The sequence below is a fragment of the Lemur catta genome, chromosome 7, assembly GCF_020740605.2.
Source record: "Lemur catta isolate mLemCat1 chromosome 7, mLemCat1.pri, whole genome shotgun sequence".
Taxonomy (NCBI): domain Eukaryota; kingdom Metazoa; phylum Chordata; class Mammalia; order Primates; family Lemuridae; genus Lemur; species Lemur catta.
Window position 1 is genome coordinate 46238679 of NC_059134.1, and position 24870 is coordinate 46263548.

At 41.4% G+C, this 24870-nt stretch overlaps 1 pseudogene; it reads right to left on the reverse strand.

Annotated features, from left to right (window-relative positions):
• Positions 1-5455: 5455 nt before the first annotated feature.
• Positions 5456-24140, reverse strand: LOC123642004 (annotated as a pseudogene).
• Positions 24141-24870: the final 730 nt, after the last annotated feature.

Below are 24870 nucleotides of genomic sequence, written 5' to 3' on the forward strand. Positions count from 1 at the left end.
ACTTTTCCTGCCTCATTGCTTTGTCAGAACCTCCAGAAGAGAATTGAATTAACTTGTGAGAGCAGACAACCTTGAATTTAATCATTAAATATGATATTGGCTGTAGGTTTCTTATAAATAACTTATCAGATTAAGGTAGTTCCCTTCTAGTCTTAGTTTGCTGAGAGTTTTTACGATGAGTATGTGTAGAAACTTGTGATTTTTTTTTCTGAAAGTGGGAATAGGAAAAGATAAAAAAAAGGAGAGGAAAAAAGGAAAGGTAAACTGATTCTCTGCCATTCAGCTTGTAGCCTTCCTTATCACCTCCATTTCTCAAAGATTTCTCTTATCTGAACTCAGATTGTGTTAAAAGCCAGTGCTTAATTGTTGTCTATTATGTGTGTGTGTTGGATTTGTCTTTACTGTCAAAGTTAAAAAAAAAAAAAAAAAAGCCTTCAGGGTGGGAATAGAAAGCCTTGTTTCTCTCTATCCCCTAGTTTCCCTGGCATTGGGCTGTACTCATAGTGACTGCTTGGTCAGTTTCAGCACTGATTTTTATTAGTAATAAAATGCTACAATTGTTTACTATTTTAGAGTTCTACGTCTAAGATCTCATTTTATTCTCAAAACCACTCAGTGAAAACTTGTTTTGTGATAAAGCTTCTGGGGGTCAGAGAGGTATATGACTTGCCAGGGAACACAGAACTCATTTGAGACAGAGCAAGGAACAGAACTCAGGGCCTCTGACCCTTCATCCAGACCCATCCCAATGCAGCACCAAGCTGCCTGGTTCCCATGGTTCCTCCCAAGACCATCTCTGAGGTCAGTTCTTGTCCCAGTAAAGATTATATTGTATGAAGTCTCAACTGAGTCAGATTGGGATACAAAAACCCTAAGCCACAAATGGACCTAACCCATCAACAAACTTGTGTTGAAAACTTCTATTGGCCAAGAAGGATCTTGTTAGACATTCTGCAATATATTAGGTGCTAATTATATATTCTTCATTGTATATTGTGCCAGTTCCTGAATCCGATTTGCAAGAGGATTCCCTCTGAGGTAAATAACTCTGTTTCTGGGGGAGGGCCCCCAGAGGTTCATAATGGGCTACAGTTAAGACCATCATACTTGGTTTGGAATTCCACTGCTAGAAATATTGCATCTCTGTGGGTCACATGGCAAGCAAAATCGTCTGTACCCTGTTCACATTAAATGGATGTTGGCTTCAATGGCCAATCCTCAAGAAACTGCCAAAGGAAAACAGATCAATGGATGAAGACACTTGATTCCATTTACTAATAGACTGAAGCACAATCTTGGCTTAGTTTCCCAATTATATCTCGGGCCACTTTCTCTCTTGCAACATATAAATGCTCCAGCAACCCAAATATTTGTCATTCCTTACACACAATAGGTAACTGTTTTTTGCCTTCATATGCTCATTCTCTTCTATCTACTAATAAAGTCAGTCACCCCCACCCCTCCCAACCTTCCTCTTTCACACACTTCAATAACTGCTTTTCACCTAACATTGAGTCATTTTAGAGGTATTAAGTACTACCTGTGGGCCAGGCACCATGCTAGGTTTTGGAGATACAGAGGCGAGTATGACAAAGTCTCTCTGCCCTAAAGGGGCTCAGAAGGCAGGGCCTGGTGGGGACACAAAGGAGCATCACCTACCCCAGCTTTGCAGGGCCATTGAAGGATTCCTGGTGGAGGCTACATAAGCTTAGACCTGGAGAATCTAGATTAGGAGTTAGCTATGCCAAAGGAAACAAATTTGAGGTCCAAGGCTAGAGAAGACTCCCAACTTCAAGACAGAGCTCAGCTGTCATACCTTTCAAAAGACTTTCCTGACCTTGCCCCAAGCTATCTGTTGTCCTCTAACTTTTCATCAGGTCTTGTGCAAATCCCATCATGGCACTTACCACCCTGTGTGGTAAACATTTATGGGATTTTCTTCCTCAAGAAACTAGGAGCTCCTTGAAAGTAAGACTTGAGCTTTATTCAGCTTATACTTCCAGCACCTGGTGCTAAGCTTGGTACCCCAGGACATTTAATAACTATTTGAGGGAATAAATAAATAATACATAAATAAAAAAAGCAACCAACAAAGCAACCAACCAACACTTGTGGGGATCTTCTAGAGGGGATGAACCAGCTATGTGGACAATCACACTGCTCTGGGCTGTAATCCACCTGTTCAAAATCTGTGAGCCAGGGCATCTGATTGTGTCCACACCCGCACAGGGTTTCTGTGGTGGGAAGATCAGGCTGCTTAGGCTATTCTCCCAAGGTCATCATCTGTAACTTCTAGAACTAGACAGACCACTCTTTTTGCCAGTTTGAGGGAAGGGTTCCTAAGAGATACAAAAAAATCAGAATATTTTACCCCAAAGAAATACTTTGACATATTTTGAGATGGCTGCCACAGGTCCAACGGAGATCCAACCTCTTTACAGTAAAGGGATGCAAGGTGAGAACTGCGGTAGGGGACTAAACTCTGCAAAGGCACAGGCATAGTTAAAAATAATGATAATAACCAGCCACTGTCCCCTCTTTGCTTCCCTATAATTGCTACTCAGGAGCCATATAGCTGATGGTTGGTCATAAAAATTCTTAACTTTCTCCATAGATAACATCATCCTTGTGAAACCTAAGGCTAGTTTGTGAGATATCTTCCAGGCCCTGCATTCCAGTAGATGGACTGACCCACCCAGACCAGTGGCCTATACCAAGGAACTGACTTAACTGGTATTGTGACCCCCACCCAGGAACTGACTCAGTATAGGAAGACAATTTCTACACCCCTAGTGCTCTACCCCCACCCAGAACTCAGCCAATTAGCAGACCCAATTGCCTAGCCCTTTGCCTGCCAAAACCCTTTTGCCCAAATTCTCAGAGAGATGGATTTGAGAAATTCCTCCTATCTCCTCACTTGGTGCCCTGCGATATTAAACTCTTTCTCCACTGCAACTCCGGCTGTCTCAGTGTATTAGCTCTTCTCTGTGCATCGGGCAATACAACCCGGTTGGGCTGTAACAATTAGGAAGTTGAGTCTTCATTCTGAAGGCTCCCATGTATACACATTAAAATAAATGTGTATGCCTTTTCTCCTGTTAATCAATCTGCCTCATGTCAGTGATTTTTTTCAGCAAACCTTTAGGAGGCCAAGAGCCCCCAAAATCTTATAAGATTTAGACTCTTAGAATTGTGTCTCTTCAACATAAAAAATCAGTTCCTTCTCCATGGTCACATAATTTTAATTCCATTTTAGGAGATGTAATGAACACCTATTATTATATGTTATGAACTCTCAAATATAAATCAAATGACAATTCACCTTTGACTCTGCTGCTTTTTTCTCACAGTCATGATGGGAATCATTTTACCTACACACAGCAGTGTCCAAGACTGTCCAATCCTCATGCTACTGTTATCGGTGTAAAAAAGAAAACATCAAAATCTCAGGGCTACCATCCCCCAACTGCTTATGCAAAGAGAAGGTGAAGGCCTCCCCTCTGGCACCTGTGAAGAACCGGCCCCACAGATCATTCCTTAAGGAAACTCCGTGCTGATCTCCCATGAGAAAGGACATGGAAACTGTAACTATGTGTAGTACCTAAAACTAAAGCCTGTTTGATTACACACTCATAATGAATTACAAGTTTGTCTTTACAGGTAACAGAACTGGACATCTTCCACCTACCCAGGGACATCTACATAATTGATACTTCCTTCACTTCCTTTCCCCCTTCTGACATCCCCCTTATTTTAAGTAAAATGTAAATTTGCTGGGCCTGGCAAGAATGCAAGCACTTTGCCACATCAGCACCACACCCCCACACACTCCTTCTCTATGCCTTTAAATGCTGAAGGTTCCAACTTCCCCTTCAGAAAAACAGCCACAACTTTCTCTGCAGTTACTGTTTACCCAGGCATGTCCTCCATGAATCTCCACTGATTGAGATTTTTGCCTCTGTCACTCATTTGGGTCAACATTGATGTTGGGCAAATAATTAAAATAAAATCTCCTGCCAAGCCAAGGAACCAAAAAAAAAACACCATTGTTTTTAGTGATTAAGCAGTAAACCAAGTCTGAGTCATAGACAATCCACTAAAGAGATTACAGATATAATCTATTCCATGCAGGTTGTCTTTTTTCAAAGGAAAAATAATACTTTAATTTTATGACAAGTAGGTAGCTACAACTTGGAGCCCAGCACCTAAAGTAAACTCCCTCAGAGACAGGGAAACAGGGCACCAACCTCCCCGATGCTCACATTTCAAAGACATGGCTCCAAGGCCCCCAAGAAAGACATTCCTGAGAGGCAAAACTGTCAAGAGGCTTATTTGCTTTTAAAAAGATTTATGTGCATCTCGAACAGACAAACTATTCACAATTCCAAGTTATCCAAAGGAATGCTAAAGGAAAAAGGAAGGGGAAATTTCTCTTTCTTTTCTGGTACCAGAGAAAATTTAAAATTCAATTATTTATTTATTTATTTTATTTTTTAGATCTGTGAACCCTTAAGCTGTTACCCAGTTCTCAATTTATTCTGTTCCTGTGTCTTGTGTGTCTCTCACACAACCTGTGACTATGGTCATCTCTTTCAATCTGTGGTTGTTTCTACCCGTCATTCTGTGGGTTTGTCCCTTAGGAAACCTGTGATTTTTAACACCGCCCCACACCCCCACCCCCATCCACACAGCCTAGGACTATGCGATTGTTCAGCTCTTGGATGACCCAATACTCTGTTGCCAAAGACCCCAGGGTCCTATGCATCTGTCTTACAGCCTAAGACTGGGCATGCCTTAGAACAAGGCTTCTCAAAATTTAAATTGCACTCAGTCATCTGGGTAGCTGATTAAAGCGTAAGCTCTAACTCAGTAACTGGTCAGGAATGGGGCCCAAATTTCTACATTTCTAAAGTCTCCGGTGATGCTATTGCTGCTGCTCAGCAACCATACTCTGAGTAGGAAGGCCTGGGAATGACTGCAATTGTTCCTACAGTCTGGGGACATACCTGCCCCTCCTATAGCTGATTTTCCTTGTGCAGTCTGTGGCTATTAATTTATTTACTTATTCAGTAACAAATAGTTATTAAATACATACTCTATGATAGGCATTCATTAGGCAATCTCTCTCTCTCTCTCTGTCCTGCTGTGGCTGGCACTGCTATCCCTTCAAACTTGGAACTGAAAGTTGGAACAGCTTCCTCTACAACCACTGCAACCAATTCCCTGTCCTTCTATAGCTTGTTCCTGAGATTACGTATCTGTTTTCTGTATGAATTTTCTAGGACAGATCATACTGTAAATGTTTTCTCCCTTTGTCTTTCCATGAAAATTAATCACAAGTTGGAATACATCCTTTGTCAGAGTACACGTCCTGGCTTTTTTATTTGTAAAATATGGGGACAGAGTGTAGAGCCTTTGGCTACAATTCTCTGTCCCCTACAGCCCACAGCTGTTATCACTGGCTCCTCGGCTCCATGATTAAGGCTTCACTGCTCTGCAGTCTGTGGCTCTCACCCTGTGTGCCAGAGGCAGAGATGGATGAGGGGTTCTGAGAGCTCTTCAGCTTAGCCTTCTCTGGTTCTGACTCCTTGTGACAGGCTTTGGGCTTGGAGTTTGAGCTGGGGGTTGGAGTGTCCTCGGAGGACAGTTGAGCTGCGTCTGCCTGCAGATTGAGTGCCCCCAAGTGGAGACAACCTCACTGACCATCAGGCCCCTGCAGTAATAAATGACAGTGATTGGTGCTGAGCCCCCTGGCTTCTTCCCCCCTTACAACTGCCACATGAGCTAATCTTGAAAATTACTTTAAAAATGTTTTCTTTTGATCTTCCAAATCACTGTAAATGCTCTCCAATTGGCATCAATTAACATCAAAGTGATTACTTTCCAAGCTTTTGAGAAGATGTCAGGGTTGCAGTCAGCCCCTTTCAGGGCTTCACTTATTTGGAGCTGCTGTTCCAAATGGGTGAATTTGTGCAGGTCTGCCTGTATATTTGGTGTTGGTCTAGGGAGTACAGTCCAGCCATAGCGGCAGCTTGCTCTCCAGCCCAAAACAGCACCAGGGACCCTGAGGTTTGGTTTCTGCCATCCTCCCTCACAAAAGCTGTCCATGTCTCCCCACTGTGCACAGGAAACATTCACACTGGACTCTGTCTCCAACATCCCTTTCTAGCTCATTTCTTGCCATTTCTCCTTACCTGCTATGGTCCAGCTCTGTTAGGTTGGTGGATATTTTGCTTATGTTACTTTGAATAATCTCCTCCTTTTTCACTCATCAAAAGCCTAGTCGTCCTTCAGGGCTGTTGGGGAGGTCTTTCAGATGGACTTGATTGCTGTGCTTAGTGCTCCCAGTACTTCTGCTTACAGCATTAGTATTATACAGGTCACATTTATACTGTAGTTGGCTCTGTAGTAACTCTTTCTCTTTTACTATATTACAAGTTTGTTGTTTAGCTTTGTTTTGTTTTGTTTCTGGACCATCTCTAGGTGGTATTAACCTTTGTATTCCCAGTGTCTAACACCATACCTAGTGCAAAGCAAGGGCTCACTAATTGTTAGCCAAACACACAAACGGGTAATTATTCATGTATTGGAGTGCTGAAAATTCTGACAGCAAGGTACCTAGAAGAGAGTGAAATGGTTTGAGACAACATCAGTGATGTAATATTAAATCAATTACTATAAAACAGGGAAGTACTGCTGGACATCACAGACCCTTACTGTCTCCCAACTCATGAGAATCAAGATAATTTGAGTTTCTATGTCAATCTAAGGTCTAGAAAAGTGGTTGCATGATGCCATATGTGTATGTGCCCATCTGAATCCCAGGCAGAAGGGGCCTGTGCTGTCAGAGCCCTGCCCATCCACTGCTAAGGCAGGCTGCAGTGGGTTCTTATCCAAAGTTCTTGGGATGAAATCCTGTGAACACCAAAACCCTGCAATATGATTAATTCTTGACCCATGATTGAGACATGGACTGTATTTGTAGGGGTGGGGGAAACAGTGGAATGAGTTACGGAATAGGGGAGCCAGAGGCCAGATGCTGCAGGTACCAGGACCCCCTGGAACTCCTCACTTTCATGCTCTCCATCCATATACTCTGCACCTACTTCTTCATAATCCTTCTCCAGGGAGGCCAGGTCCTCTCGAGCCTCAAAGAACACCCTTTCCTCCATGCCCTCGCCCACGTACCAGTGCACAAATGCCCGCTTGGCCTACATCAGGTCAAACTTGTGGTCGACGTGCGCCCAGGCCTCGGCAATGGCCGTGGTATTGTTTAGCATGCAGACTACCTGCTGCACCTTGGCTAGGTCGCCCCCAGGCACCATTGTGGGGGGCTGGTAGTTGATGCCAACCTTGAAACCTGTGGGACACCAGTCCACAAACTGGATGCTGGGCTTGGTCTTGATAGTAGCAATGGCGGCATTCACATCCTTAGACACCACTTCTCCACGGTAGGCATGCAGCAGGCCACGTACTTGCCATGGTGAGGGTCACACTTGACCATCTGATTGGAAGGTTCAAAGCAGGCATTGGTGATCTCTGCCACGGAGAGCTGGTCACTGTAGGCCTTCTCAGCCGAGACAGTGGGAGAGTAGGTCACCAGTGGAAAGCGGATACGGGAGTAGGGCATCAGATTTGTCTGGAACTCTGTGAGGTCCACATTGAGGGCACCATCAAAATGCAGCGAGGCAGTGATGGAGGACACAATCTGGCCAATGAGCCGGTTGAGGTTGGTGTGGGTAGGGCTCTCGATGTCCGGGTTGCAGTGGCAGATATCATAGATGGCCTCACTGTCTACCATGAAGGCACACTCTGAGTGTTCCAGGGTGGTGGGGTGGTCAGAATGGAGTTATAGGGCTCTACAACCACTGTGGACACTCGGGGGGCTGGACAGATAGCAAACTCCAACTTGGGCTTCTTGCCATAGTCAACAGAGAGCCGCTCCATCAGCAGGGAGGTAAAGCCTGAGCCAGTGCCACCCCCAAAACTATGGAAGATCAGAAAGCCCTGAAGCACGGTGCACTGGTCTGTCAGTTTGCAGATTCGCTCCAGCACCAGGTCGATGAGCTCCTTCCCTGCAGTGTAGTGGCCACGGGCATAGTTGTTGGCAGCCTCCTCCTTGCCAGATATCAGCTGCTCAGGGTGGAAGAGCTTCCTGTAAGTGCCAGTTCTTACCCCATCTATGACAGCAGGCTCCAGGTCCACAAAGACAGCCCGGTAACGCGCCTGCCAGCCCCCATCTCACTGAAGAAGGTGTTGAAGGAGTCATCGCCACTCCGCAGGGCCTTGCCACGGGGCATGGTGCCATTGGGCTGAATGGGTCAGAAACGATTCCTTCTCCTCAAATGATTGTCAATTTCCCTGAATTCACTTATGTTTCAAAGTTTCAGGGGATTCTAAACAGAAACACTATGCCTATAGCCTGAATTAATAATCTTTCTGAAGTTGACTTTTATGAGCTTGTATTTGACTAACTTATGCATACCATAAAGCCTATTTTGCAATAAATTATTCACCAGTGCTTTAACTTGCTCAAGCTAAATAGCTACTCCATGTAAAAGAAGAATTGCTGTTTTGAACCTCTTCATTACAGACTAAGCCAGAAATTTTCATCATTTTTCTGTAAACCTGCAATCAACTGGGAACCCATTCACTTTAGAGTTCTTGGCAACAGTTCATCCTCCTCTCTGATTAAAGCCGGAGCACACATTTCTAAGCAGGGTCACAGACCTAGAACAAAGTGCATTTCATCTTAATAAGAACCCTGTGAAATAGGTATTATATTATCCCCATTTGACAGATGTGCAAACTGACACTGGTAGTATATTAGCAGAACCAGAATTTAAACCTGGGTATCTCGGACACAAATCACACGCACTGCTTGCAGAGAAAGTGTTCACCAGGCTTCACTGAAGATTCTTACGGTGTTGCTGGATCTGAAGCAGGGGAGAACAAATTTGGATCAATGATAATATTTTTAAAGCTTCTTGTAAAACCAGTTTTATCTCTAAAATAACTTTGCATGCTCCCTTTTTATTTATGCTAATAGCTCCTTCCCCTTTAATTCAGTCACACTTGATACTCCAATGTTATTTTCTGGCCTTCCCTCCCTCTTTTTATGCAATTGGTCATCTAATACTTACTGGGACCCTTTAGGACAGTCTCTTACATTGTCCCTTCATCCCTCACACCTGCATGTCCACAGTGGCCTCCTCAAGTTATTTTCTTAATAATATGCCAACAGTGGCTTTTTACTGTCTTGCGATACAGTCTGAGGACGGTGGAGGTCTGCGAGGGTCGGATGCCAACCTGCCCCTGCCTGCTCCTCCGTTCTCCCTCTTCCTCCCGCAGCCACCGCCCAGCACACAGGGCAGCCACTCATGAGGGAAGTTCGAGGGCACAAATGTTGTGCTCAGACTTTTCTGGTACTTCTGATTAAATTTTCAAACAATGCTGTGAAGTAAACACAATTACTATCTTCATTTTAAAGATGAGGAAGCTAAGGACTGAAGTTAATTATCATTACGAAAAGATGCCAGTTCATTCCAAGGGCCATTCGGACTATAACGCCAGGCTGGCTAAAGGGAAGCCATTTTGCTTCCAGTGTGCGTTCATCTTGTTCTGTCTTAAAAGTTTAGATCAACCTGCTAACTGCTTACACAGCTGCTGGGCACAAGACTAGAAAACGACCTTGAGGAAAAACACACCAAGAGTCTAGAATAGGCCAACTGCAGACTGCTGATAACAAGATCCACCAGATGTCTTGCTTGTTGGTTATCAACAAACAGTAGGTCATGATGACCTGCACAAAGCTTGCTTTCTGCCAACAGCCCCCTTTACCCTTCCTTTTATAAGGCGCTCAGTAAGCAGAGAAGCAAGAGATGGTCTTTGAGACAATCGTCCGCCGTCTCCTCAGGCTGCTGACACTTGAATAAACCACCTTTCCTTCACCAACACCCACCTGTTGCCTCTTGCCTCTCATGTCTGGCTCTGAGGTGGTGGGGAGCTGAACCTGCATTTGGCAACAAAGGTAGAGCTGGGCTTGGAACAAAGCTTTCCCTCTAAACTGCTCTTCCCTGTACCCACACCTTCTCTCCAAGCATGGGATTTTCTCCCCAACTTCTCACCATAACCCCACACATCAGTGCCTCTGTGACTCTGCTCTTGTCCAGATTCAAATCTGGAATTCCTTCCTCCTCTCAACCTGTACAAATCCATCTATTCTTTTATTATTCATTGTTATTTTCACTTAATAAACACAGGTTTTTTTTTAACTTAAAATGTTTTATTGGGAAATATTTCAACAAATACACAAATATTTTTTACCTTTTTAAAACATAAAATATCTCTTTACCCAACCAAAGTTTGTATTATGCATGGTTGATAGCTTTGTCAGAACGTAACAGGCTGATGTCCTTACAAGAAGAGGAAGATAGAGACAATGAAAGGAGATTATACAGACCGTCCCCAACTTACAATGGTTCAAGTTAGGCTTTTTCAACTTTATAGTGGTGCAAAAGCAATATGCATTCAGTAGAAACTGTACTTCAAGTACCCATACACCCATTCTATTTTTCACTTTCAGCTCAGTGTTCAATAAATTACATGAAATAGTCAATATTTTATTTTCAAACATTTGTGTTAGGTGATTTTGCACATCTGTTGGCTAATGTACATGTTCTGAACATGTACGATGTTCAGTACGTTAAGCAAATTGAATGTATTTTTGATTTATGACATTTTCAACTTAGGATGGGTTTATCAGGATATAACCCCATTGTGATATGAAGATGGAGACAGAGATTGGAATTACTCTCCCACATCTGAGGAATACCGGGAGCCACCAGAGCTGGAAGAGGAAAGGAAGGATTCTTCCTGCAGCCTTTAGAGTGAGCATAGCCCTGCAGACACTTTGATTTCAGGCTTCTAGTCTCTAGAACCATAGAAGAATAAATTTGCTGTTTTAAGCCACTAAGTTTGTGGAAATTTGCTATAACAGTCCTAGGAAACTAATACAAATGGATTCACTAATTGTCTCACTAAATCAAGGTGCAAAGTTTCCTAGTAATTCTCCTGAAGACTCCTCAGAGCATATCCGATCCTCATGTCTTAGAGCTTCTTTCATTTCTTGCCAGCTACTGACTATTGTTCTTTGATCACATTAGTAAGTCCTTTTAGTGTACTGGAGTATAATTTATCAATCTGCCTCAAGGAAGGACGCTATCATCCTCCCAGTTACTCAGACTATATATCTGGGTGTCATCCTTGTCACTTCTTTATCCCTTACTCCACGCATTTAATCAAAACCAAGTCCTGCATTACTTTCCTATCTCTTAAATCCATCCACTTTTCTGTAGTCCAATGTCACTTCCCTAGTCCAGGCCACCATCATTTCTGCAACACAGTTCTGCGTGGTATTCCAGTTTCATTATTGACCCATCTATCCATCCATCCAACAAACATTCATTTACTGTCTAGCATGAGACAAGCACTTTGCAAGGCACTCTGGATGCTAAAGTGAATTAAAACGAGAGAAGATCCCCGACCTGATAGAGTTTATTGCATAGTGAGGGAAACAGACATGAATCAAATAATCTCCCAGAGTAACATAAAATTGTCTCAGTAACATTAACTTTGAGGAAGAGGTTCTATAATGCTGTGAGTGAGGCCCTTTGAAGAGGTTTTTTTCTTTCCTCTCCCTAGACTAGAAGTCACAGAAAATATCTTTGAGGACTTAAAAAGAATGTTAAAAGTGGATGGTTGAAATTATATAAGTTATCTACCTTTATGATGCAGCTCCAATGTATTTTTCAGATTTACTTTATATTCTATAATAAACATGTTTTTTTAATAATTATTTTTTTAAAAAAACACAATAAATGAGATATTTATAATCACCTTGAAACACTACTTTACCTCACCTGGGTTGTGTTGAGATGACCACAGCACTCTGGCTTACCTGTTGTCCCAGGAATGATGCTACATTTTAATTGCCTGTTTTTATGTCTGTCTGTCTAAATAGATTGAAAGCCTCTGGAAGACTGGGGTATGCTTGTTAACCTACTGTACTCTAAACACCATCAACACCCAACTAACCCTTTGGTAGACCCTAAAATAAATGTTTTTAAATTTGATGGATAGGCTAAAAATAACAGTGAGACTGTTGGACTTCTTTTTAAGTAGCTTCTTATCGCATGCCAATGTCCAGAGGATGATGGGGGGAAAAAGCAGAAAGAACTTGGATCTCCATCAAAGGTGTGCTTTCAAGTAGAGTATTTTTAAATCTTCAGCATTGTTTAATTTCATTCATGGATGAACATGAGAACGAGAAAGTTCAGCCCTCACTTACTCCTACTGCAAAGTATACCTGATTATCCATTTGTCCAAATGATTTTTTAGTGTGAAACTCTCTCTGTGACTTCCAAACGGTGCCAATTATTTTCCGAACAATGACGAGTCAATGACCCACATTAAGTGTCTTTTCTTGTCATACACTAATTAGAATTCTTCCTCATAGGTAAAGTTCCTTAATACAACATTAAAATATTACTCTATAATTCAAGGTCATGTTTGCACTGAATAAATTAGCTTAATTCAAGTGCCACATTGATTAGAGATATTGAGCATATGTGCATATGCTCCTAGTGCTTAGAGGGCTCATGGAATCACTGAGTGATTTTTGGATATTGGCATTAAAAAAACCTTTTCAGAGGAAGAAAGATGTGGATTGCCTTTCCTAGAATTAAACTTCTCATCAATAGGAATCTAAACAATGTCTTTTTTTATAACCATCAATGATTTTTTGAAACATGAAGAATGGTGTAATTCTCATTGAAAATATGGTAAATAAGAAGAAACTTCAGATATTCTAGACAGTGGGGAATTTCTTAGTGTTTAAAAAAATTTTAAAGCATTATAGGCCTATAAATTTGTTGCACGGATATCAATTTTTATCTGAATTGCAACCAATGATCTTCCTTAGACATTGTTTGGATAATTCTGTCTTATTTTTTAGTAGTTTGTATTTAACATGGAATGTTTAGCTCCTTTAGATAAGAAACTATGTGCAAGTCACACACCAATAATTCTTATCTTTGCTCAAGAATATTAATGTAGTTTGTAATTTTAGGGACATTCAATCTCTGGAGAAAGCAAATTCAGAAAAATAAATGAGGATACGTTTGGTTTTATCCTTTACTGGATAAAATGTTACCTCTGCCCTCATGGCAGGTCCCTTTAAAACACAAATATACAGAAGGTAACAATTCTTCTACTCTCAGCAGTAAAAGCAGAACACCCTTCCCTCTGAGCACATGAGTTCTGCCACTTACGGTCCGCTGACTTTATGATGGGCAGAGGTGTGCCATCTCCATGCCATGGTAAGGGCACAGCTTTGAGAAGCGTCCTGACTTATTTTTGATGTTTGTTGTAGAGAAAGTATGAGTGTTAAATATTTACATCACTGCCTAGGCCTGTAAATGAATATTTACCATTTGTGAATGCATCCTTTCAGCCTATTGCTCAGGCTTTTAGTTTACTCTCTTGAAGTTGCCCACCAAGTCCCCAGGGAAAGATCCAAGAAATTACAAGCACCCTCACTCTTTGCCAGCCCCCTACAATGCTGATAGCATGTCCCAAAGTCAATACTGGTCCAGAAACTCAAAGAAGTATTTCGAGTGTCCTGCTGCTCAGGGTGGGTAAGAATTATGGACTCGTGAGAAGGATCAGGCTCCTCTAATGTAAAATCAGCCCGAGTTGTTTTATGAGACTCCAAATGGACTTGGCTAGATCAAACAGTCTCATGACTGATGTTTTAAATATATAATTTCAGGATTTATTTCCTCTATGCGAAAAGGTACTCTTAGAGTAGAAGAAAGGGGGCTTCACATGAAGTTATGTCTGTTCCAAGAGTGTCTGGGATGGCTTGGCCTCCCGTTTGATGCAGACGATGTGCTCAGGCAGATTTAAGCCCAGAAACAACAGAGCCCCATGTGGAAGAACACACACAGTTTGGTAAAACTTTCAAATGCTGGCAGGATAAGGGTTGGATTGGGATATTTTAATAAATTACTAAAGAAATTTAGCTTCTAGAATCTTATTCAATTCTCTCCCCAATATGAGCCCTTGCAGCATCAGCTGAGTTGCCCTCAACCTTACTTGATATGAAAAGCAGTCAAGACAGGAGGACTACGGCCTAAAGTAATATAAAATAGCTTTCAAATACAGCGGAACAGGAAAACAGAAAAAAAAAAAAAAGGCTGTGCAAGTTTGTTCAAAGATTTTGAAATTGACTATAGAAAGATAATTTTATTTCTTGGTTTCTGTTTTGTATGTATTGAAAAGAAGCAGCAAAAGGCATATCATGCATGGTGCCCAGTCAGGGAAATAGAGGACAATACAGGATCTTCCCCTGGTTCCTCCATTGTGACCCCCACACGCATCGGCACACAGCTTAGGTTGCTTTGCTCTGTGGGTTCTGGAGACTGCACAGCCCATATCTTTGGGTTATCTGATCTTATTTCGCAGAGTTCCTGGTGAGAGTCTTCAAGGTAGGATCCACCTTGACCCTGAGCTGCATCAACCTACCTACCCATCCTGAATTATAGATACATATCTACATGGCCTGCTCTGCAAAACACTCATAACACAGTAACATTCTTCTTGGATACTGAGCTAGGATTTAATATAGGACCCATCCCTAAGAATAAGTGAAAAAAGGAATTCTCACTTAATATACCAAATCAGGAAAGCTTAAAAGCAAACATTTCAGCATTGTCACAGACTTGAATTTGCTAAGAAGATTAAATATAATGGAGAAAATCCAACGTCATAATAAGCAAGCAGCACTAAAACAAATTCATGCAAAAAAATTCATGAAACATAAACAAAGAACTGCAGCATACACAATGCAATCTTTTGCTGACTGAATTCTTTTATGGCATTCATGCAGTAGAAATAATGTAATAAAAAGTTCCCTCAAAATATTTTTATTTTGAAGCAGCATTGTTAAAATTTGATCAAAAAATTCTGTATTTTTAACTCAACTTATTGATATCTAAATCAAGGTTTATAGTGTAACTGGTTCCCAAAAGAGCTTCCAGTGCAAATTCACTTTAGTTCAGCTCCATATACTTGTGGGAATAGCTAGTGTGTATAAGCACCGAATTAGGCCCTCCGGGTATACAGAGGTGCTTGGAATCCAATTGGGAAGGGAATATAAGGACACAGAGTCAAAATTGGGAAATATTTATTAAGAACCTACTCTGTATCCTGAACTGTTTTAGTGTCTTGCTCAATGCTCTAATTCAATTATGTAAAACTATTATGTTTAATATCACCTCTAAATGGATTTTATTTTATTAATCACAAAAATATCTATATACTTTTAAAAACTGGTTGAGTGTTTCATGACCTATACATTTAGTGGCCCATCTAAGAACAATGCCAGATTCAAAACACAAGCATTATATCTGGAAAAAAATAAAACTTGTTAAAAACAATTTAAATCATATCTAAAGTCTCATGAGAGGTATCCAAAGACAGTCATTCATAACCTGCAGCAAACTTCCTTAAAATCCTCTTTCCCCAGCTCTTTTCCTCACACTGTTCATATCCTGCAATTGTCTTAACTCTCTGGTATTATTATTATTATTTATTTATTTTTTTTTTTTTGAGACAGAGTCTCGCTCTGTTGCCCGAGCTAGAGTGCCGTGGCATCAGCCTAGCTCACAGCAACCTCAAAGTCCTGGGCTTAAGCAATCCTCCTGCCTCAGCCTCCCGAGTAGCTGGGACTACAGGCATGCGCCACCATGCCTGGCTAACTTTTTTTCTATATATATTTTAGTTGGCCAGATAATCTCTTTCTATTTTTAGTAGAGACAGGGTCTCACTCTTGCTCAGGCTGGTCTCGAACTCCTGACCTCGAGGGATCCACTCACCTCAGCTTCCCAGAGTGCTAGGATTACAGGCGTGAGCCACCACACCTGGCCTCTCTGGTATTATTGTTTAAACGCCCATGTGCTTGCTTCAAACTCAACTGAAGGTGCTGTTCCTGCCTCTCTCTTTGCCCCCCGTTCTCTAAAGGGCCCCCTTCCAGACTAGAGCTCTACCTACTCTCCTGAGCAGCACTGCAAACGCCCAGCTTTAGCAACTGCCTGAAATACAAAAGTCCTTATCTGAGAAAGCTACGGCAGGACAAAGCTGCAGGAAAATATTGTGAGCTCATCGTATTGATGTGTGGCTGCTGTATTTTTTCAGTCCATGGAAACATTAAGGAGTTGTAGTAACTCTTCAGCATTTTGAGGATCCACAGCCTATGATAAAAACCACTGAATTATCTTATACCTCTTTGAAACCTCTGCAGAGAAATAATTTATAAAGTATGTTTTTTGACAGTAAGGGCAGCAATGCTTTCTAAATTTAAACTGATACTGAATCATGTCTACTCCAAAAAGTCAGTGTTCCCACCATGACTAACTTAAGGACTCACATGGCTGGGAAAAGGTCAGGGACAGCACTGGAGTGGATTCAAGCTGATTCAACCACCAAAATCATTGGGAGCATTTCATTGTCTTTTTATCCCACAAATTGGTCAGTTTTCATACAGATATTTTTTTACAACAATATCCACTGACCCACATCTGACATTCAGTGCAATTTATGTGAAAATACTGGAAGCCTCAGCAGAGTAAAAGTTACAAAGTTGAGAAGGGATGCAGGAGGAACAAAAGGACAGGAAAAAAGTGTATAATTTATCGAGAACCCTGACACCTCATTTCTCTAGCCAAAATAGGAAAATGAGGCCTGTCCCAACATAAAAGCTAAGTTTTTGTGGTATTCTAAGTATGTAAGGTGTAAATTTTCTAGGCCTTCTCTTCGATTGGAAAATGTCCTCTTCACCTCCTAGAAGGTTACTGAAAAGTAAGATATGTAAGAATAAAGATAAATAGTAAACATATATAGGCATGCACATGAAAAAAACAGTGCAATAAGGAAGAACAGAAACCCACATGTCAGGAAGCTTCGCTTAAGGACCAGGCTCTCCCACTAACCATCTGTGCACAGGTAGCAATTACCTCCATCTTCATCTTTCTAAGGGAGTTGTAGGTAGGTGATCCTTAGGTTTCCTTCCAACTCTGTAATTGAGAATTCTGAAAGTCTTCCCACCAGAGTCTGTCTCACTCATTTATCCTCACCTCTACAAAAAACAAACACAATGGAAAGAACATTAAGAAAGGGTTTACATCCCAGCTCTGCCCTCAGGTGTGTGACCTTGGGCAAGTCATTATCTTCCTACTTTCTTCTTCTTATCATTATTGTTACTACTAATGTTACTATTTATTCTCTCAGTATGTAATGACACTTTTCTTACAGTGTTGCTGACAGGGTTGGATACAATAAGCTTATAAATATACATTCTAAATAATAAAGCATTATGCAAATATCAATTGTTAATATTTGCATGGCCTTGTTGGCAGGGCTTGTTCCTCTCTTAGCAATGAGATAATAGGAGATTGAAATTTCCTAGGAAGAAGGCTGGGTATTCTTTCAACTACATCTCCCCGTTTCTTTTCCACTCACCCCACGCTTGCTAATCACTGTTTGATTCTCTCTGTGCGAAAGAACAAGTCTAGAAATGTAACATACAACATGAGGACTGTAGTTAATAAAATTGCATCGTATTAGGAATTTTTGATAAATAAGTACATTTTAGCTGTTCTTGTCTCAAAAAAGTAACTATATGCAAGAATGGATATGCTAACTTGCTTCACCGTAGTAACCGTTTGACTATCTATATGTATCCCATGACATCATGTTGTTAATGTCAAATATACACAATAAAATTTATTTTTTAAAAAAGAAAAAGCAAAATCTAGAGCTTAATACCTCGCCCCATCTCAAAAAAAAAAATTGCTGGGACTGTGTCATTTGCACAGACCCAGCAGCCAAAATTGTGAAACAGTCTCATGATTAATTATTCTATTTTTAAAATATGAAATAATTTCCATAATTAGAGATAGGAAAGATCACCAGCAATGTCTCTTCAAGTAATTAAAGATCTATTATTATAGTTTTTTTAATTAAATGAACAGTGGAATAGCGTTATACCAAAGTAAGAGAGAATTCAGCAAATCCAAATATGCTGATGTCATTTGGTAAAGTCTACAATGCAAACCTTCTATTTCTAAATCATTCATTCACCTGAGTTTGAGATAAAAAAAAAATCCTTTCTTGGATGTTTATTTTCCCTTCACCTTCAAAACCTTTGGTTTTTTTTTTCTGCAAACTCCTAAATGATTTTGCTGAACCCTCATTGTCTGTCTGACTAAGAGTTACCAGGAGATATTTACTCTGAGGGGAAATAAATTAAGAATTAATACTGGCTGCTGTCTTCCATCTGGAAAGTTATTCAAATGTTCATCTGTTTCTTTGAAGCCTTGAACATCCTGTGGGACCAACAGCCTCTTTGCCAGAATTCATCTTCTTACTAATGATTAAAGTGAGTATGCACTTACTTACCTGTAGCTCAGAAGGAAGCTAGCAAACCGTTTTTATAATACCAGCGTGATCGGTACCTGTGCTTCCAAGCAGTAAATCTCCTGGTGGGGATGTGTTTCTCTCGGGCCTTTCAAGTGTCAGAACCACCTCACTGAGTCTTGCTCCCCACAGTCCCAGCAAGCCAATGGTTTGGAACAATCTCATCCAGGGAAACCTTGCAAAATGAGAAAAGAGCTCACCCAGACTCTCTCTTGGTGCTCTTCCCCTACCCTTTCCAAACTGATTAAATGCAATGTTTCTGGAATAAGATGTTAGTTTGATTGCTTGGTTAATAGACCAATAAGCAGCAATATCTTTTTCTTCAAGCCCCTGGCTTAAAAAATCTTTTGGAAGTGAAGAGGCTAATTTCTTGGCCACATTCAGCATTTGAATAAATGATGAATGTTTCAGAAGAACCTACCATGTCTTAGCGTATTCATAATCTAAGAAAAAAGAGCACAGCTGAGGGTGAGGAAATGTCCAAAGGATGTTCTTATAGAGGAAAGAAGAACAGCTCAAAGGGTCTTAGCTCTAAAGAAAGGGAGAGGATAGACCTTGTGTGCCAGGAACTTTACTCACAATACAGCATTCCATCTCATGACCATCCAAATAGGTAGGTTCATTCAAGCATTCACAAGTTCTCTAATCCCTATTATAAGCAGTCCCTAAAAATAAGCAGTGAATAAGTCCTCTGTCCTTACAGCATGGCAAGACAGGCAAGCTAATAGCTACAGGCACAATGAGCTTAAAACGAAGTATAGGTTATGACAAAAGAAAGTATTCAGTCAAAACCTATACAATGAATAGAAATTATCTAGGTGAAGATGGGAAAAGGGTGAAGGGTAGAATAATTATTATCCTCCTTTGGCAGATGGTTCAAGCAAGGCCCCAATATATTAATTATTCTGCTAGTTAGAGAAGAGACAGGATTCATCCTCCAAAGTTCGAGCATTCGGGGCTTCGCATCTGAGACTCAGAGCACTATTCATCTGTTTAGCCCTGTATAGTTGGAAAAAGGGCACTTCCTGGGAGAAACTGTCCTCAGATTCTTCTAAGTTGGAGGAGACAACTGAGAAGGGAAGAGACTTTGTAGACTTTATGTCAGCAAATAAAATAAACATTTATTCAATATGCTCTCTAGAAATAGTTCTTAAAAGGACTCATGTATTATGGTCTGGGACACCCACAGTGAGAACTCTGTGAGAGCACTAAAACTTCAAACTTTTGGCAAGGTAGAAAGATCACATGTTTGAGCCAGCACCCACTTCTGGAGTATGTATCTGAGGGACCTATACTTTAACCCACTGGGATCAGCCCGATGGCATCCCAACGCCTACTGCAAGGCAGATGTTAAATAAGGCTCTTGCCAGTCTCACAATTTAGAAGTGTTTCCTCAAAGACCTAAGAGCCATCTCTTTGAAATGTAATCACCAAAAAAGATAAAGTTCCCTCTCTCTCAGTTTTCTGGGAGGAGATGGACCCAATTCAGTTGTCAACTGACTCCAAATTGCAAAACCTACCTCTAGTCATAAATATAGGAGAAAATTAGCAAATTTCTCTTGAGAACAGCAATGTATGTAATAGGTTATATCCACTTGGCTACATAAAAGAGTGAAATTTCTTTCTGTCTTGGCAATCTCTGTAGCAGATTGCCTGTGATGTGCATCACATTCTGCTTTAAGGCTTATTCAATAACAAAACTGCTTTATTTCTCTTCTACCTTTGTGGAGAGCTTTTCTGGGTTAAATTCAGATTTTGTTTTTAATTCTATTTCTCCGATGCTACCCACTGTTTTCCTGCTGACAAAAATAGGAGAATTGAAGGGTGAATTTTTGACAACTATTTGGAGTCCAGATGGAAAGCTGAACTTTCTCCAGGTTTGAGGAAGGAAAGAAGAGTGAATTGCTCTCACATAATCACACGGAGACAAGTTTCAGCAGTATGTTTAGCCAAGGTCTCCGAATGTAGGGTCAAGAACAGCCTGAATCCCGTCAATCTCCCTCAGTGACAATATAATGGAAAACAGTATTTCAATTAAAAAAATGAAATTTCCCCCAGTTTATCATCCTTGTGGCAGCCAGGGCAATTGCAGAAGGAAGAAACTGAAGGCAGGTTCCCCAAATCTACCAAAAGAAAAGCTTTGGGAAGACTCCTAACAACATTCCCATATTTGCAGTTCGTGTTATTTTCCTTGCAATACTTAACAATTCTACTGTTCAGTGAGGCAGGCCTGTGCCCTTCTATAGAGCTAGCAGAAGTGGGAGGAGCAGGGGAGACTATGAATCCAGGCTTGGTGGGAGGAGACCCCAAATAATGGGGTGGCTGTAAAGAGAAAGAGAAGAGGCTGAATGCCTGAGGCCTGTGAAAAAGGAAAGGAGAGGCAGGGCCCTGAGGTCCAGGGCAGTGGCCATTTCACAGTGTGTCCTCTGAGACACCTGGGAGGATGGGGTCTCCCCAGGTCTATCTTGGGGTGAAATGTCTGATATTCTACCATCAGGGCTTTGTAGCTTTCGTTTATGATCTGATCCTTTGCTTCTGTTCTTGTTTATGATCTTATCCATTGCTCAACCAATGGGTAAATATTTATTGAGCATTTGCTCTGTGCCTGGCACTGTGCTGAGATTGTAGGTAGGATTCAAGGAGGCCTCAGGCACATTTTGTGTAGGAAGTAAGATATATAAATACATAAAGGCAAATGTCTTATAGGGGAAACACTTTATACTGCTACAGTCACCTCCAACGGTTTTTCATTACGCCTATATCAAAACTCAAATTACTGTCTTCCTCTCTGACTTCATTCCTTTGTGCTTTCTCTCTCATTCATTCCTCTGTAACACACTGTCTTTCTTTCTATTCCTCAAACACTTGAAACTCAGCTCAAAACTCAGAGTCTTTATACATCCCCAGTTTCTGGACGACTGTGCTTCTAGATCCTTATATCCAGGTCTTTGCTCAAGTAGTCTCTCTTCAGAGAGGCCGTTCCTGACCCTCCTGTCTAGAGTAGCCATTTAATCTCTGGCTGGAACAACATCTTAAAGTCATTCTCTTCATGGCCTAAAAATATTACTTAAAATTTTTAACAGACAGTTTAATTTGTTTTTTACTATTTTGTTTTCAAGCTTACCCATTGCAGGACAGAGAAACGTGTCCATCTCATTCACTGCTATTACCAGTGTGGTGATTGAGAATGGTACCCAGTACCTGGCACAGAAAAGGCACTTGACGGCTATTTGTTGAATTAATCAATCAACTAATGGCACGTGCCCAAAGGACCTGAGAGTGTCTTTGAGTGAGAGGGGAGACAGAGTACAAGGGCACTGGTGTTTGTGAGCAATGAAAAGGAGAGAAGAGGAAAACAATTTTAAAAATATACTTTAAAAAGCCTCTTCTCATCTCACCATTTTGCCCAAGAGTGCAACTGGCACCAGTGGAAATATCAGTTTTCAGTTAGGAGTTTATAAATGCAGGGATGCCGGGATGCCGTGCTCTGACATGCCCTAGCCAGGAAAAAACTGCCTCTTTTAACTTCCCTGGAAGCTCTGTACTTCCTGTACATCACTTATCCTCTTTTTGCCCTGGAGTTACCTTGCTGCATGTTTGCAGTTACTCCCACCACAGTGCCTGGGTCTGAGTTAATGCCATTCCTCCCCTCCCCTCTCCCTCCAGCCCGCACGCCAGGGCCCAGACAGTAGCTGGTACAGTTTCATAAATATGCACTGAATAGACAACCACAGTCCATATCCTAAACTACCCTTGCAAAATAAATGCCTGTAAAAATGAAAATAATACATAAATATTTGATATATTCTTGTCTTCTTGCCATTTACCTTTCTCACAAAAGTTTAAAGGAAAAAAAAAAGATGTCATTCTATTTAACTGAAGCCATGAGCAAGTAGGATCTGGTTATTCGAGGCTTTATGGTAAGCTCCCTTTAGGCAAAGACCTCATCATTCAGGCTTCTTGGAGTCTCCATCAGTGTCCCAGGCTACATGCTTAGGGAACACGTACTGCTTTTGAGAACTGGAGTTCATCTGCTCCAGGAAATTCTTCCAAATTCCCACTAGGAATATTCATTGTGACTGTAATTCCTCCTAAAAATAGAATAAGGGTAACAACATCAAATTGTTTTACAGCCTTTTTACAATCCATGAAGCACTTTGATATCCATGGTCTCATCTTTATCACAGGCTGTCTGCTCCTTAGTCAAGAGAGGCTCCATTTGGACTCCAGCTTACAGAGAGCAAGCAGAGATGTACGACGCCTTCTTAGAGGAGAGCAAGGAGTGTCAGGAGTGGACACATCCTAGCATGGCTCCTCATGAAATAGCAAGGGGAATACATCCATGTCCTATAGCATCAGCCCCTTGAGGGCCTGTGTATGTAGTACTACTATTAATAATGGCTATTATTTAGCGAATACAGTCACACATTGCTTAACAACAGGGCTACGTTCTAAGAGATGTGTTATTAGGCATTTTGTCATTGTGTGAACATCACAGAGTGAACTTACACAAAGCTAGATAGTACTGCACACTTAGGCTATACGGTATAGCCTATGCTCCTACGCTACAAACCTGGACAGCTTGTGACTGTACTGAATACTGTAGGCAACTGTAATACAATGGTAGATACTTGTGTATCTAAACACATCTAAACATAGAAAAGATACAGTAAAAATACAGTATTATAATCTTATGGGAACACCATCATACACACAGTCCTTCAGTGACCAAAACCATATTATGCAGTACATGAGTTTACGTGCTAGGAGCCATGGCCTAAGTAAGGCACAAAAAACACATGACTGGTCTGGATTTATTGGGAGAGGAGTGCTGGAGGGTAAAAGGCTTTCCCCAAACAAAACCTTAGACCAAAACCCATAATATATAAAATAAAAGAACAAAACTTCTCTGTTGGTGCTGCTGGCTGGGCTCTGTCTGCCCTCCCTGCCCTCCCTCCACTCAGCGTTCCTGGGGCCGTGGAGACAGCTTTGGAGAATGCCCAGGGCCATGCAGAGCACAGTTGGAAAAACAGTGCACTGAAAACGCCTTGGCTGGGCCGGGGACCACGAGAGAAGAAAGAGAGGGAAAGGAAGAGGGAAGGCAGCAGAGAAGTCATTTTCCTGTGTGGCATTCCAGCTGAGGGGCCCGGATCCTCAGATGGTGACAGGGTGACCTGATCTATTCCCCTGTGGCATGGTGAGGCCTGCTCACTTTGCCTGAGAACCCCTGCGACTCTGAGAAACATCCTCATGTCCAATCAAGTTTCCAGTCTGGACACTAGATGCTGGAAGAGGCAATTTTCCTGGACACTTTTCCAATTTCTCTCCACTTAAATCCCACGCAGAAGCAGAAAGGGAGGCTCCGCCTGCCGCCCCCCTCCCAGCATCCATAGGTCCTTGTCAAATGCATCCCTGCCAGCTGGGAGCTCTGCCTGCAGACTTCAGGAACCTTGAGAAGTCTGACCTCCTTACACCCTCTGTCTCCCTCCTGCTGGGCCCTGACAGGTATTGATTTAGCAGAGACAGGGATGACTTGGGAACTCACCTTCCCTGACTTCTGCAGCCGCCTCTCCACAGTGCTTGGCAAAGGCTCGGGAGCTCATCATCCATCATACTCACCTTCCATATTCCGGACAGCCTCCTTGGATGTTTTCCTATCTTGTCAGTGCTAATAGAGCCCTTATCTGTTAGAGAGCCCTTCCTCTTTCTGCTCTCTCTCCAACACAACCCTCTTGAATAATAAAAACAACAAATAATGAATAAATAAAGCCTTATATTTGAATATCCATCCAATTATCATAAAAAAGCACATTGACTTTAGAATCTTACATAGATAAAAATATAACCACTGCAGTGTTCTTAGCTATAAAATTGAGTGAGCTGTAGCTGCTACTCCTTGCAATTGTGATTACTAATGAGATGAGATGTGAAGTACTCAGTGCAGGGCCTGGGACATAGTAAGTGCTCAATAAATATTAATAAGTCTTATAATAACTTGACATGTAAATAAATACAGAAATAAATAGGTAAATGGATACTTGAATGTATAGCATAGCACTTGAGGTTAGTTACCATTCTCTTTGCTTCCCTGTGAAGTCAATAAATATTACTAACATTTACACTTTAAGCAAGTCACCTGTGGTCACATGGAAACTCAGATCTCACCTGAATTCAAGACGTGTGCTTCTAACCACTAACCCCGAGGGGGAGTAGAGGTGAAAGAGTAAGAGCATGAAAAGTCGAGCCAGCCCACATGGGGCTGAATTTCAACAGTGCCACTTAGAAACTGTGTCATCTTGTGCAAGCTGCATGAACTTGCTGTGCCTCAGTTTC